Below are 15,847 nucleotides of genomic sequence, written 5' to 3' on the forward strand. Positions count from 1 at the left end.
CCTTTGGGGAAGCATACAGTTCACCCCAATACCATGACTTCTCAATCTGTCTTAACTGTCTTCTTGGGTTTTCACTAGGACCTGCCATTGGGTGGTCTCACCCGCTTGAAGAGGGTGTCCAGTAGACTCTGAAAGCCTGGCTAGCATGTCCAGTGCTCAACTCTTAAACCTCTGCCTCCTGAGTGCCTCAGGGAGTCCAGGAGCACAGCAACTGGCTTCTTGCTTCCCCTCCAGGCAGCTCCCACCCTGGCAGGTTAGCTTTCCCAGCGGCATCAATCCTGTTGAGGAACCCTCATGGGTACAGAGCCTGAGTCTGGCCCCCTTGCCAGCTGAGCAGGTAGGGGGCAAGGCAAGCAGTTCCCTAAGACTGGTGGAGCCATTCTGAGCTTGCTCCTAAATCCCCACCTTACTTCCCCACCACTTCCAGCCCTGCAGAAAGCTTTCCTGGATCTCCAATAACCTGGAAATTGTAGGGTTTCTTGGACATGCTGAGTGGAGGTGAGGGACAGGAGCTGGTGTTATTTTCAAAATGAAATGATTATAGGATTTGGGCAGAAGCCAAATGCAGGGTTCTGAGAAGGCTGCCTGGTCTGGGCTGAGGAGCCATGCTGGGTGTGGGGGGTGGGTGAGGAGGTGGGGTGATTCCAGGAAGGGGCAGGGGATACTATGATGGGAGGAGGGAGCTAATGAGGTCTCCTTCCCGTGTTATCTCAGGTGGAGCCACCCCTGTCAACAGCAAGTAGGCCAAATATACAAACGTTGGGCTTTAAAAAGAGAAACTCTAGGAGCAATGTAAGAGTTCTGCACACTATGCTGGCTCTGTGGCCCAGGGTAGGCACCATCAGTGCTGAGTCTAGGCATCTCATGCCAGACAGTTTAATGTGTAGCATGTTAAGGATGTATCAAGGTTAGAAGTAGCTTAGATGCTTCCCAAACTTCTCCTGGCCAGCTTATGACCATTCTACCTTCCATGTGGTAGATAATAACTCCCGATCCAGGGCAGTAAGGATGCTATAAGTTAGTGCTCAGGACGTGCTGAAACCTACAAGCATCCAGCAAGCATTCAATGGCCATGTCTAAGAATAGAGGGGGAGCCAGGCCTGGTACCCTGCACTGTGTCCCTGGTATAGGCGAACTTCTAGGCTCCCATATTGGTCAAACCTTACCTGTGCCTTTCATCTTCAAGATTAAGAAGGACTCGACAGTGCTCAGGAAGGAGAACGGCAGAGGAAACATCATCCTACAAGGATGTGTCCTTTATGTCCTGACCATGCAAAAGGAGACAGAGCGTCAGGATCGGTGGTTCCTAGAGGCAGAGCCCAGGAGGTGACTCACACTCAGTGCTGTCATTTGATCCTTAGTTGTCTGTGTGCCTGGTGCCCTGTGACCCAGTCTCTTTATGGGTGATCCAGAACAACATTCCTTTCTGTCCCCTCTTGATCTTCTCCGTGCTCCAGGTGCACATCCACTTGGGAATCTCCCTGTTCACCTTCCCACTGAGTGCCTGAGTACACAGCAGTGACATCTCTCTAGGTCCTCAGAATCCTTGGTCATTCCTGCCGAATCAGCAAACTGCCTGAGTTAGAAGTCTGCTCCTTCCCTGGGTCTCAGAACCCAATGCCCAGAATCTGAGCCACATCAAGGTTCATTGATCTGCCTTCCCTGGTCTTGGGAGTTTGGCTTGTGCATGACAGGCCTGCCTGCCCACTTAGCTTGCTTGCCTGCCTGCCTGCCTGTCTTCCTTCCTAACTTTCTAATGACCTTTGGGCCCCTAGGCCTCCCACTACCAAAAAAAAAAAAAAAAAAAAAAAAAAAGCAAAGCTGTAAGAGGGAGGTGACCCAGCTTGGAACCACCTTTGAAATCCGGGTCACATGCATCCCAGGTAGATGCCTTGGTTCCTTTTCTTATTGGAACTGATTCTAGCTCATCGATGAGCTGGAGGAAGTCCCTCCTTTGACCCAAGCTTGGGACTGTGATGTTCTGGCTACATAATCTCCCTTCCCACCCCTCCTCTCTAGCGGGTCCTGCAGAGGGCGGGCTCCCCACTGACTGGCGCACCGTAGGATAAAGCCCACACCGGAGCCAGCCAACCATGCCACAGCACTGTATTTATTGGCGGCTCCTCTTCACTAAGGCCCACGACAGGAGTTCAGACCCCGCGAGAAAAGCCACCCGCTATTGATCCTTCGTCAGGCCTCCGGAGCCTGGCGGACATTCATCAAGGAGCCACAGCATGGGGCTACAGCTCGCCTTTTCTTTCTTCTTGCTTTTTTCTTCCTCTCAAGTCACCCCCCCCCCCGTGGTCCGGGGGAGGCGGGTGTGGGGGCTTGCGGAGGTCACTCAGAGAGCTGCTGAGCGTCAGTGAGTGGAGTCGTAGGATGCCTTTGTCTGCGGCCTCTTTTTGTAGATCCTTATCAAGGCGAGCGCGGCGGGGTGGGGTGGGGTGGGGTTGGAGCAGTGGCTGTGGGCCCCGAGCTTTTGAGCAAGTCTTTGGAAGTTAGAGATGTGGAACTTGGAGTAAGTCAGGGAAAGCCCTTCTAAAGAAGACAGTGTGTGGAGTGCCGGCATTTCTGTAGACTCCAAGCCGCAATCCTAAAAAGGCTGCTAACCATGAGGGCCTTGAGGGATTTGATTCCAGAGAAGAGAGCCTAGAAATTAGCAAGTGAAAGGGGCCAGTTTGGACTGATGAATGGGTGCTTGAAAACAATTTGTTTTCTTAAGTATGTAAATATGCTAGTGAAGAGTATTTACTTTTTGGGTTACCTTGGAAAACCCTGAATCTTGCATATTAATTCTATCCTCTGGTGCTTCAGAAGTGGGTCCCTAGGAGAACTAAGAGGAAGTAGGAGGCTAAACGACTGGAAGCTGTCTATAATTTCTAAAGGGTTTCACCAAGTTCCCGCCCCTAAGGTGTAAACTTTGCTCAGTTCCAGCCTGAATTTTCACTCAACCTGCAGGAATTATCTTTCTTCAAAATATGTATAGTGTGTGTGTGTGTGTGTGTGTGTGTGTGTGTGTGTGTGTGTGTGTGTAATGTGTGAATATGTTTGCCAGCTTGTATGTCCATGTTCCACTTGTGTGCCCGGTGCCCTCGGACTAGAAGAGGTTGTTGGATTTCCCTAAAACTGGAGTTTCAGATGATGGTGAGCTGCCATGTGGGTACTGAGAACAGAATTCTGGTCTTCTGCAAGAGCAATAAACCTCTTTTAACCTCTGAGCCATCTCTCCTGCCCCAGGATTATCTTTGCAAAGTTAGTTCTTTCTGCTACTGTGTGTGTGTAAGCCCTTGGCAGCTGAAAAGGCCCTAAGAATCAGATGAGAATTGTAAACTGTCATTGTACAAAACTTTAGGGGTGGGGGCTTTCTGGTTATTTAGTGCTTGGATTCTGGTTAATGGAGACTTGAGCCCTGATATTGTTAGGTCAGCCTGACACCACAAAGTAGGTCTTAGGTACATATGTCTCCATGCTTGCTTCTGAAATGTGGGCCAAAGTGTCCTGCCCTGTCAACTGGCTATGCTGAGCAGTGGAAGAGTCTTCACATAGTTTCTTGGAGCCCCCAAACTCTGTGGGGATGTTTGGAGGGCCAGGGTCTCAATAAATCTCCCACTGAGTAAACGAATGTGTTCAAAGAAGCCATTAGAATACAGGAGGAGGTGAAAGTGAACCCCCTGAAATGTGTGCACAGTTCATCCCCCAGCACTGCCCCAAGGTTCCTCCAGGAAGGAGATGCCAATTAATTTCACTTGCAGAAGCTGGTTCTTGTGCAAAAAGAAAGCCAGTTATAAAGTAGGAATTAATCCATTTAGTGAGCTCCTGGGAGGGAAAGCCCATGACAACTGCATTTCCAAATGCCATCCCAAAAGTGATATTTCAAGTGGCAGTGGGTGGGATTAGAGCCTGCTAACGACTTCTGTCAAACAAGGAGCAAGAGCCTAGTATCTAGATAAGTGATTTGTCTTGCCACTTCTGCGGCCCTCAGCAAGTCAATCAGAAACGCTGAGGGCGCAAGTCAGGAACTCATACTGGAGGAGCGTGTGCCATAAGAAGGACCCTCAAAGGCGAAAGGGGTCAGTTCCCCCAAGCTGGTGAGATCCCTATCAAATGCAGAGAGTTTAAAGCCGCTCTTGGCTGTCTTTCTTGAGGGTGAGTGACCTGCCTTTCCTACTTTACTAATTGAGGCAGTTAGGAGCTCATTCAAACAACTTTCACTGGTGAGTGGGCGGGTCTTGGGGGGGTGCGATAAAACAGTCTCTCCCTAGTGAGTGATCTAGGTGGGTAGAACCCTAAAAGGAGGGAGGGGAGCCGACCTCTTTGGGCTGGACAACTAATGGGTTTCCAGCGGTGCCTATGGGGCAGAGGAATGGGAGGGACAAGCATAGGTTGAAAGCCTGGAGCCCCTACCACTACTGGCTGGAAGGAAGAGGCCGCGGCCACCACAGGATGCAGAGTCAGGAAGACAGCAGCACCGGGAGCAGGGGCGGGGCTGTGCACAACTGCCGCCTCCGATTTCCCTCCTGCCGCTGGCTGCGGAGCACAGGAACTCCCCAAAGTCGGAAAACCAGAGCGTACGTGCGCCAGTCCACCTACCCTGGACCCGGCGTTCGAGGAATGCCAGGGCCTACAGGGAACCCCTATGGAGGGAGGAAAAAAAGATGTCAAGCTCCTGATCTCCGTCCCCTCTAACCCGTCCAGAAATCCCTTTTAAACCCTGGTTGTAACTGGATGTCCCCAGCCTGCCCCGCCCCTTACCCGACAGAGGCCACCGGGGCCCCGCTAAGGACCCTCATTAGCATGACCACTTGGGAAGATTCGGGGGCGAAAGGCACCCGGAGTCAACCACCGCCAGCGCCTTCCCAGAGGCCCCCTCGGGCGACAGCGCGCCAGGAGCCCCACTCTCACAAGTGTTGCTTCCAATTAATTGCCCGGGCGGGGGAGGGAGAGGGGCCTGGTCGCCGCCCCCGCCCGGAGGCTGGAGCTGCACTCGTCGGGTCGTGCGTTCGCTCTAGCGGCGGCGTGCACCAGCACCACCCCTGCGTGCAAGTTTGAAATGTGAGCTGCCTCCGATCCCCAGTCACTAGTCCCTCGCAGTGAAGTGGCTGGGCTGGCGGGCTGCGCACGCGAGTGAGTGCGGGCTGCGGGCTGCGGGCTGCGGGCTGCGGGCTGCGGGGCGGGGGTGCGGGCGCCCGGCTCGCGGGGCGGGGAGGGCTCCCCGGAGACGCCGACACAGGGCCGCTCGCCTTTCATCGTCCTCCCGCGCTCCTCCTCCCTCCCCTCCCCCCCGTCGCCGCGCGCCCGGCTTCCCCGGAGCCCCCGGCCCCACGCGGCGGCACGCAGGCTGGGTGGTCACGCCCGCGGGGTCCGGGAGCGCGGCGCAGCGCAGCCGGCCGTGGGAAGTTTCTCCTGCGCGCCCAGTGCGCCCCCGCCCCCCCGCGCGCCCCCGGTCCCCGTCCCCGTCCCCGAAGGGCTGTCGCTTGCGCCCGGGCGCGCGGCTGGCTGCCTCCTCGGCGGCGGCGGCGGCCCCATTAGCGGAACCTCCGCCTGTGATTGGCTTTGCCCGGGAAGCTGGAGACGGGCGATGAATAATTGATGTGTGCGGTGCGGTAGCCGGACAGCGGCGGCGGTGGCGGACGGCAGCGAGCGGGAGCGCGGGAGCCGGAGCGCCCTCGGAGCGGGCAGCGCGCAGCGAGCGGGCGCCGGAGCCGCCCGGGGCCCCCGCGCCGCCGCCGCTGCCGCCGCCCCGGCGCGGAGCGGGGATGCAGGCGGCGCCCGCTGCCTGCTCACAGCCTTTGTTCGGCGCCGGCTGATCCCTGCCCGGAGTCGCTCGCTGCGGCCGCCGCGAGCTGGGCTCCAGCCTCCGGGGGCGCCAGGGCGGGACCGCGGACTGTGCAACTTCTAGGTGAGTGTGGGGCTGGAGGGGTCGGCGCGGGGCGCCCGCGGGCCGGGCCCCGGCTCCCTCCCGGTGCAGGGGTGAGTGTGTGTGCATGTGTGTGACAGAGGAGAGCCGGTGCATTGTGGGTAGCACGGTGTGCTGCATGGTGTCTGCCTGAGGCTTGGCTGTAAGAGTGGCTTCAGCGTGCACCAGGCCCATTTTGTTCACCCACAGAGGTTCCTTGGTTCACCCTTGGTTCCTCCTCTGGATGCGAGTGTGGGTGGGGGACCAGACAGAGTGTTCCCCACGCCTCTTTCCTAAAGGTGAAGTGTTGATTCCCCAGCAGACATTTTACAAGGCTCCATCTCTGGTAGGTTCCCCCTGCAAAAAAATAAGAACTACCCCACTGGTTAGAGGCAGTGGCTAAGGGATTTAACTTAAAGCTACTCCTTTGTCAGAATGAATCCTTGATGCTGGAGAGACCTGGAGGCTTGTATGGCTCCAGGGTGCACAGCAGAGTTCTGACAAGTGTTTGCTGAAAAGGCTGCTGCTAGTGACGGTGGCGGTGGTGGTGGTGGTGGTGGTGGTGGTGGTGGTGGTGGTGGTGGTGGTGGTGGTGGTGGTGGTGGTGGTGGTGGTGGTGGTGGTGGTGGTATTGGATGGTCAGCCTGCACTAGAGGCCCAGGGGGCCTCTGTAGGGGATGTGGGTACCTGGCATCGGGCTGCATCAGGCTGTGAGAATCCTCTACAAGACCTTGCAGAGAGGTTTCTCAGAACACTGCAGGGGCTAAGAAGCAGCTGCCAGAGGTCCCCAGCATATGGCTTTAGTGTTGGTACCGAATGCAGAGATAAGTCCCAGTTCCTGGTCCCCGTGGACGCCAGCTGTAGTAAGACTAGGAGGGCAGATAATGCCCTTAGATGGCTTCAGGAGAGCACCAGGTCTTACAATGGGGCCCAGGTGTCCTGCCCTTGACCATCAGGCTTAACTGCCAATGGGCCTGGGCATAGCGAGTGGTTTTCTAAGAGGGAGGTTTTGTGAAGCAGCTGCCAAAAGTATTGGTACCAATATTTTTTAACAACCCATCCTGAAGTGTAGGCTAGAAGTCAGGCCAAGGAGTGCACAGGGCCATATCACCAGGAAACCTGGATCGTGTGTAGAGAGGTTCCTCCATTTCAGGGGCTCTGGATCCAAAGCTCATCTCCCACTGCACAATGCATTGAGATTTAAAGTCTATATGGCTTATAGTAAGTCTGTTCCTCCTTTTTTTATATCTTAACCAGGCAGTGACTACCCTGTAAGTAGCTGGAATCGAGTCCCTTCAGGGCTATTTTTACCCCAAACTTCCTTAGTGAGAAACCACCAAACGGCGAAGCTTTGGTGAGAATCTGAGTCTGCACCGGAAACAGCCGCCTGCACAGAGTGTGAGGCTTGCTTCCTAATGCTGCTTGCTCTTATTCTTCCCTGCACAGTCTCCCTCAGCCATGAACACTTGCCCTCACAGCCCCACACACTCCAGAAAGAAGCCCCTGTATCAACTGGGGGAGTGCTGGGGCCGGGAGGATGATGTGCTTAGCCCAGACCAATAGAGAGTGGGGGAAGCCAGCATAAGTCCTGCTGGAGCACAACCTTAACTTTATGATGGGTTCCTTACCAAGGTGCACCCCACAATGCTTGGCAATGAGTGGATACTCAGTGTGTGTGGAGGTGCAGAGCCCTCTGGCAGGCTTGAAAAACTCTTCAAGATCTCTGTCCACACGGGTTGAGCGCCTACTCACCACCCAGCCAGCCATATGCAGATCCTAGGAAGTCTAAAATGAGTTCCTGGGCGTAGTTAACCAGCGCCCAGCCTCGGTCTTTCTGAGTGGCGCTTGCTAGGTCACCCCCACTGAGGAATGGCTGTTAAGCTCGGTGGAAAACTGCCATCCAATATGGCTGCTTCTAAGTTTCAACTGATTTAAGAATCAAAGTAATATTCATTTAGTTCTTTTATTTTTCCTCCCAGGTGTTGGGGTTGTAGGCGTGTGTCACCAGGCCCAGTTTGGTTTGTGACTAGTGCTTTTTTGCACACAAGACAAGCACTGTTATCAACCGAGCTACATCCCTGGCTGGAGCCGGTTTCTCACGCTCAATAGCTACACAGGCTAGTGGCCACCCTACTGGAAAGCTTAGACTATAGAACAGCCGTCTTCTAGTGGCACAAAGTTCCAGTAGACGGTGCTCGGTGGAGACTTAGAAAACCTGAGGTGAATCCACCTTCTGTCAGTGCAAGCCTGTTAGATTAGGCTTTCCATGTTCTTTGGAGTTATGGCAGCCTGTGTGTGGGGCAGGCATAGACTAGCCAGTGCTCCCAATTAATACCGGGGTTAAATTTTGCCGGAGGACTAGTTGCCAGCACTCTGCTGTGCAACAGAGGTCAGCCAGGGGGCATGGATGGGCAGCAGTCCCGGAAGCGACCTCCCTGAGGACTGTCATGGTGCCGGCAAGGCATCAGGCTCTGTGAAGTCATGTATTGATCAGAAGGTCCTCAGAACAGGCAGTGCTGAGCTGGCAGGGCTGAAGGGGAAGGGAAGGTACTCTGGGCCTGGGAGGTGTTTACCTTGCTGGATGTGGCTTTGGTCCCTCAGGAGGGGCCAACTTCTCCACAAGGAAAGGGACTCATCCCTGGGCAGGTAGGCTGTTTGCTTGGAGCCACCCCCAGAGAGAGAAGGACCAGCAGAGAGAGTCCCAGGGGGAAAGGGAAGTCTGGACACCCGGCAAATGGTACAAAATGCCCCATGCCCCCTTGCTGTCCTCCACCAGGGCCCTCCACCCCTAGTATCACAGCATACCCACTGGGCTATGCTTGCTCTGGCACTCCCCACAAGCCCCAGCTGCCTGGGAACCTCTCCAGGGCCTTTAAACAGCAGCAGCCTCCCGAGGGAGCTCGCTCAGGGAAAAACAAGGCCCCCACCCTCAAAGCACATGCAGCTTCCCAGGGAGCTCCTGAGCAGTACCTCTAGGCTGGGAAGGACAGACAACAACCATTACCTAGGGACAAGGGACAAGGAACCAAGGTCATACATAGCAGGGTAGGCCTAGCATGAAGCAAGGCTCTTCCCTTACCTGGTCTTCTACAGGTCCCTCACTGAGAGCTGGAAGCTAACAATTGAACTGCTGCTTTCTTTCCTGATCCCCCACTCCAGCCAGGCAGTGTGGCTTGCAGCTGTGTCCCTATGTGCTGAGCCTCCCACCTCCCAGCAGAGGGTCTCACTGTACTCTCTGCCTGGCTAGGCTCTGGGCTAGCTGAAGGGCTGCTGGCTTTCTGCACAGCTGAGAGAGAGAGAGAGAGTCTTCCACACCCATCCAGGGGGATGTGAAGGATGAGAGAGGCTTTGTTTGTAGTCTCAGTTTACAGTCCTGTGAACAAGACCCCTACAGGCTACCATGGTGCCCTTTTTCTTCAGAATCTCACTGGCAATGGACCCCTCCAAGAGGATTCTTGGAGTTAAGCCTTGCCTGTCCATGCTTATGAAAATCCTGGGACTGGGTTTTGTTGGCCTCTTCCTTCTCAGACCCCAACAGGTTTATCTGCCAGTGGCCACCCAGGCAGTTGAGGGGGCCCAGGTTATTTTCCTCTCATGGTAGTCAGCCTAGCCGTGTCCCTTGCTTCTGCTAGAAACCCACTCTAGACCTGTATAATACTGTGGATTCGCCTACTGTCCCTGCCTCCAGGTGAGGCCTAGCCTAGGGCAACAGCAGGTGCTGCCCGAGGGGCTTGTCCAGGATAGTCCTGCCTCTGATGGCATTTTGCTGGCATGGAGCCCCTCTGATTGATTTTAGCGGGATGAGCTCCCCACATACTCTTGACAGTGTTTAGGATAAACACAATTCCTCTGGCCCAGCCCTCCAGTAATGGTATCTGCAGGCAATTTTACCTTTGACTAGTCACCTTGGGGTAGGGGTGGGGCTGAGGGTTCTGATAGGACTGCTCTATCTGTACAGTGGAGCTGTGGGAGGGAGGAAGAAATAGTGACTCTGGGGCTGGGTCAGCCTGAAGCTTCCGAGAATGAGCCAGTGGGATAATAAATGCCATGTGGGTGAGTGAATCGAGGTGTGGTACTGGAGTAGATGGGAGATTGGTGGACCAGAGCCTCCAGTGCAGGCTAAGTGCTTCGTTGTGAACCCTCCCAGGATTAATTCCCTAGGACAGTGGGGGAGTGGTGGAAGGTTTTGGAGCCACGGAGGCTCCTAGAACTACAGTTCCCAGGAGCAAGGGTGTTGTAAGCTACAGGCGGGACCTGGAAGAGGGGAGGTTAGCATCCTACAGTGGGAATGCCCTTGCTTCTGCTGGCAAAGTGAAAGCCCTCTCTGGTCACAGGGCTCCTGTTTTGCAGTTGTCATGGTAAGGGTCAAAAGCAGTGCTCTGAATCCCCCAGAGCTCTGGGAACTTGCTGGAACTTGTCCAGACCTCCCCAGGCTGTGCTCTGAACTCTCCTGGAGAGAGGGAGGAGAAGGAGGAGAGGAAGAATAGGGTCCCGTTTGTGGTCCTGTAGCTCCTTGGGTCCCAAGCAGGTCTGGGAAGCTTTACTGCACTGAGGGCATTTTCCCAAGGCTGGGGCTATGGGGCCAGGTAAAAGAGAAACCCCCAGGGCTTCTCACATCCTATTGGCTGCCCAGGATCTAATCCCTGTCCCCAGGGTCAGAGCCTGGGGTACCTCATGATTTATAGGATCTTGTCTGTCTCCTAAGAGTTTGTCTCTGATTAGTAGAATCGCCCTATACAGAGAACATTCTACATCTGGTTCCATTTCTACTTATGCTTGGGAGGACTTTGAAAAATGGGAGGGGCAGCATCTTTCAAAGGGGAAAGAAGCAGCAGCCCCCAGAGCCTGCCTGTTATTCTTTCTCTTCTCCTTCCTTCCCTTCCTTCTTTTCCCCCCTTCCTTCCCCCATCTTCCTTCCTTTCTCCTCCCTCTTTCCCTTCCTCCTTTAATTCCTTCCTTATTCCTTCCCTCCCTCCCTCCTTCCTTCCCTCCCTCCCTCCTTCCTTCCCTCCCTCCAAACCTCCCTTCCTTTCTTTGTTCCTTCCTTCCTTCTCTTTGCAGTGCTGGAGGTTGAGCCTATGGCCTCTGCTCACAAGCTAAGCAGACTGCACTTTGCCTTCTTTTTATTGGTAATTGGCACAGTAAATAAAGGATCAGATCCACCGATACAAAGTAGCTCTTCACACCTTCTATACTAGACAAAGATCAGACCAGAGTTGGAACCTGCTTTCATCTCTCAGTTCTGCTGGGTCTAGGCCCAGCTCAAATGCCACCACCCAGGAAGCTACCTCTGGTCCCCAGCACACATCAGCATGGGCACAGGATGCGGAAGACAACAGCAGAATGAACACAAGCCCAACAAAAAAATTGTACCTGCTTAAAACATTAAGAGATATTTTTTTGCAATTTGTGTGTGTGTGTGTGTGTGTGTGTGTGTGTGTGTGTGTGTGTGTAATTCAACTATACAGTTTTCAAGTGTGTGCTTTGTAATGACAGTGTTATGTCACAGTGTCAAAAGGTTAGACATGCCAGCTTGGGATCACATACCCACAGGTGTCACCTTGCTTGACTGGGAGGGCAGAGAGGTTATATATGAGGGATGTCAATACTGGGTGCCTCATTATTGTGTTACATGAGCAGCCCAGGAGACAGGCTGGTGATGACAGAAATGGTCATCTACGGAGTAAGTGAGAGGCCTGAAATCCTGCGAAGGCAGGGGGATTGCCATGAGTTTGATACCAACCTAGGTTACAGAGACCCTGTCCAAAACAAACAAAAAGTTAGTAGAATCACTCTGTACAGAGCATACAGGTGCATTTACACAGGTTCTTGTCCTAAGCTTAGGGTGCCAGGATGCCACTGTGGTACACAGCTTAAGGAGTCGGCCCTTTCTTGGGGTCCCCACCTTTCAAGGTCTGTCACACGACCCCGCCTATTTGGTTGTGTTTTGTGTTTTTAATTTAGGGATTGTTTTTTGAGGCAGTCTCACTATGTAGCTCAGGCTGCCCTCAAGCATGAACCAACATAGCCCAGAGCATGTAGCTGTTTAGATGTATTAGTTAAAATGAGAACTTTTGGGGTTTTCGGCTCCTCAGTCCCACCATTTGAAGTTATTGATGGATACCGTATTGAATGGTGTGTAGCAACAGCCCAGAAAGAAAGGAAGTTCTGTTGGGCAGTGTGGTGCCTAAAAGTCACCGAGGGCTCTTGAAGATGTCTTATGAGGTCTGTGGAGGGTAGGATCTGTAGGGGGGCCTCAGACTCACAAGATAGAACCTGCCTGCCTGCCCCCGCCACCATCACCACCACCACCCTGCCTCACGTAAGCCTCCTAAAACAGGGTCACCCAGGGTATTCGCAAGCCGTGTTGGAAAGTAATTATGAAACCCACATCTGTAGTTCCCTGGGTGACTTTGGGTAAGTCACTTAATTCAAGCTTGTTTCCTGATCGATAAAACATCTGTGCTGCCTGCCTGGCAGGCTGCAGTAGATCACAGGGCTGTAGAGCGTTTAACTCTGTGTCTGGGACATAGTAGTTGCCCAGTAAATGACAGCTTGACTCCTATCTCTCCGGTAGTTCCAAAAGTAACTGCTCCCAAGCCTGAGAGATGGGGTTCTCTCTTGACCCTCCTTGCCTACAGCCTTCTCTGGGTCTCAGTTTCCCATTGTGCACTGTGAGCAGAATCTTGGCTGTGCCCTGTAGACGCGCCGCCCTTCCCTTCCTTCTGAATGGCCACCGTAGCTGGAGAGTCCGAAATGGTGTGTGTGTTTGGGGGGAGGGGGTGATGGTGTTCTTGTTGCCTTCTGGCCTGGTGTAAAGCCGCAGGGCTGACTGACACTGGTGACTGGATGGGAAGCCCCAGCTCAGGCCCCAGCTGTGGAGGAAGCACCCAAGTGCTGGCAGCTGCTTTCATTTCCTTCCTGAGGCTGGAGCTGGGCGGGAGTCTGCATGGGGGTTCCTAAGGCCCTCGGGCATCTTTCACATGAGATTCCCTTCTGGGATCTATCTGTGTCCCATCAAAGTCTGGAAGCCCCTGGTTACCTACGCAGAGGGTCTGAGAGCTGAGCTATGCCAAGATTACCCTGTATCCCTAAAGAGGATGGGCTTTTCAGTGGGAACCCAGTCAGTCCTGATGAACCATTAACTCTTCTATCTCTGTGACAAGTCTCTGTACCTTTATAAAACCTCTCCTTCTAGAGGTATACCACTCTCTGTTCTCCACAGGAGGAGGCCTCTTACCCAGGTACTAGACTCACTGCCTAGCCACGTACCCTCTCTCCGTTTTCCTCCTCTGAGACTGTTGCTTTGCTTATCACCACCATGGACTAGTAGCCATACAGAATTCCCGCCTTCCATTGAACCTGAGACACCTGGGTGCCTTGCTTGCCCTGGGGTTCACCAGGCCCGTTGCCATGAGCTCAGGACTCCCCCCAGTGCTTACAGGAGAAAGGTTTGTGGTTTCTCTACAGGGAGTTGAGGACAGTTGGAGGGGGGTGGGTGTTTGTTTTTTTGTTTTATTTTGCTTTTGTTTTTTACCAACCACCATCCTCCAGTGTTTCCAGACAGTCCCAGGAATGCCCCAGCAGAAGTCAGCACCCAACACATCAACTGGGCCCAACCAACTGGGCCACACAGAGTCATGGTCTCTAGTGACTAGGGAGGTTACTGGGAACAGAAGAGGCTCCCAGACATCGTCAGCATGTAGGAAGGACCAAGGGCCCTTCCACTTTACTCCCTTGTGGACCCAGCATAGGATATCTCTCTGTCTCTGTCTCTGTCTCTGTCTCTCTCTGTCTCTCTCTGTCTCTCTCTCTCTCTCTGTCTCTCTCTCTCTCTCTCTCTCTCTCTCTCTCTCTCTCTCTCTCTCTCTCTCTCCCGGTCCTGCTGCCACCCAAAGGCCCAGTGAGCAGCAAGCAGACTAGGGTACAAAAGAAACACCATTACCAGGTTCCTCCAGCCCACGCATCTGACCTAGAATCAAGTCTCACCGGGGCCAGGTTGATCGGGGCCTGGTAATTCTCTCAGCTTTTTGTCCTGGGCTCTCTCCAGAAAGGTCTTCAATGACCTAGGTAAATTTCTCTTGTCTGGTGGGCACCCCTGGACCTCTGGGTTTTCTTCCCAGGTTGTGGGATCTCCCACCTTCAGGAGTGCCCCCATGGACTCTTCCCTATTTGAAACCCAGCCCCTATTAAAGGCCGGCTCAGACTAGCTTCCCTGGTCCTGGGTCCTGTTAACTGAAACTTTGCTGTTCCCCACTCAGACAACCTGGAGCTTGTAAATGTCAGTAGTGCACCATGCTCTCAGCCATACCTGCCCAGAGTGTGTCTCCAAACACTCTACTGGGGACCCTGGATGCCTGACCTTTCTGTCATGCTCATTCTGATACATATGCCCTCCACCTGCCTGTTGCTACTGCTCAGTACTCCCCCGGTTTGTGCAGCAACAATGTATTCCAAGTTTGTAACTGTAGCTCATCCAAGTTTGTGTGCTCAGCATCTGGGCAGTTGAACTGCAAGCAAGTATGTTTTTGAATGTGTGGATGAACAAAGAACAGGTTCTGGGTGGGGCCTCTGCCCTCATGGGAGTTTTAAGTCCCCGAGTGGGACTGGAAGGCTTCTGATGTGCAGAGCAGAACTCGTATCTGGAGGTGAAGGGGATAGGCCTGATGCAGAAGATGCGTGCTAGAGGAGAGATGGACAAGTTGCTCTAATATTACATGGGTTTCTGGTGTGTGTGTTGGACCATGTGTGTGTCCATATACACCAGTAAATGACATTTCCACGTTGAATCATAGATGAGGCTCTGGGGTGATATTCCTGTGGTTGTCAGTAGATACCGTGCGTGGTAGAAGGATGAGCTAACCCTTTCCCTGTGCTAGCAAACCTGGAGCCATGCCCACAGAAATGCATTCCAGTAGAGTATTTCTAAGGGCCCTGTTTCCAGAGGTAGCCCTCAGGACAGGAGCAAGGAGCCTAGCAAGCTAGGGTGATTTCAACAAAAAGAAAGGCTGAGGTAGCCTCCCTCATCCTTGGAAATCTAACTGCATATGCTCCTCTCAGGCCTGAGGAAAGGGAATCCTGTGGCTTCTCCCTGGAACCCACAGTCATTTCTGTCATCTCCAGAAATAGGAAGATTCTGTGCATGCCATCACAGTTACCCTTCCTCATTTCCTTAGTGGAGCACCTGAGCATCCAACAGAGAGGGCTTGTCAGTTCCTCTTCCTGCTTAGCACCAGAATTAAAGGACCCTGAAAAAGCTGGTCTCTGAGCCCTCAAAGTGCAGTCCTTCGGGTCACAATCACCTAGGTATCACAATCAGGTGGAAGGGTCTCTCTACTATAATTCGCCATTTCACCTTGAGTCTTCTTACCCCAGGACACACAAGGAGGAACAACACCCATGTGACCTTACCTTAAAACTGACTCAAGCTCCTGACTGCAGGTTGAGGTCAGAGGTCACTGGCTACCTCCAAAGCTTCAGTGAAAAGCTGACATAGTAGATGTTGCTAGAGCTCTTCAGAGTCCAGAAGGGACTTTCCTGTCCATGCCGCCCTCTCTCCCCAGAAAAGGAGGTATTGTCATGAGCTAATGGAGCGTGTGGAACCAGGGAGTGTGGGCTGTCAGCAAGAGTGAAAGCTAGAGACCCTTGCATGCTCTAGCTCCTCTTCCCTGATAGTGCCCCATAGAACTGGAAATTCAGGCAACAGAATGCCTACTGGAGTATGGGACTTGGTTAGGAGCCCATGTATTCAGGGGAGAATGACACCATGGCCCCAAAAGGTGATACTCATGACACTCTATCCATTATGACCCATATGGATGCCCTGGCCTGCGCGTGCGCGCGTGTGCACACACACACACACACACACACACGCACACACACACGCACACACACGCACACATACACACCAGGCCCATGGTGGTACAGAATAGACAGAGTAGCTGGAGGAGG

At 53.5% G+C, this 15,847-nt stretch overlaps 1 protein-coding gene across 13 annotated transcripts in view; it reads left to right on the top strand.

The window, feature by feature from the left end:
* The window catches only part of Zmiz1 (zinc finger, MIZ-type containing 1), a 205,443-nt gene that overhangs the window by 140,697 nt on the left and 48,899 nt on the right, over nucleotides 1-15,847 (top strand). The window contains exon 1 of one of the 13 annotated variants that reach the window (XM_039094612.2): nucleotides 4,986-5,124. The exons of 10 other annotated variants lie outside the window; for them this stretch is intronic. The gene's annotated coding sequence lies outside the window, so the exon portion shown is untranslated. Of the gene's footprint in view, nucleotides 1-4,985; nucleotides 5,125-5,765; nucleotides 5,900-6,102; nucleotides 6,243-15,847 lie in introns of those variants that run through there. 2 more of the 13 variants (XM_039094611.2, XM_017600163.3) reach the window with 2 other exon arrangements.

This window comes from Rattus norvegicus, chromosome 16 (genome assembly GCF_036323735.1).
Source record: "Rattus norvegicus strain BN/NHsdMcwi chromosome 16, GRCr8, whole genome shotgun sequence".
In the NCBI taxonomy this organism is placed as follows: domain Eukaryota; kingdom Metazoa; phylum Chordata; class Mammalia; order Rodentia; family Muridae; genus Rattus; species Rattus norvegicus.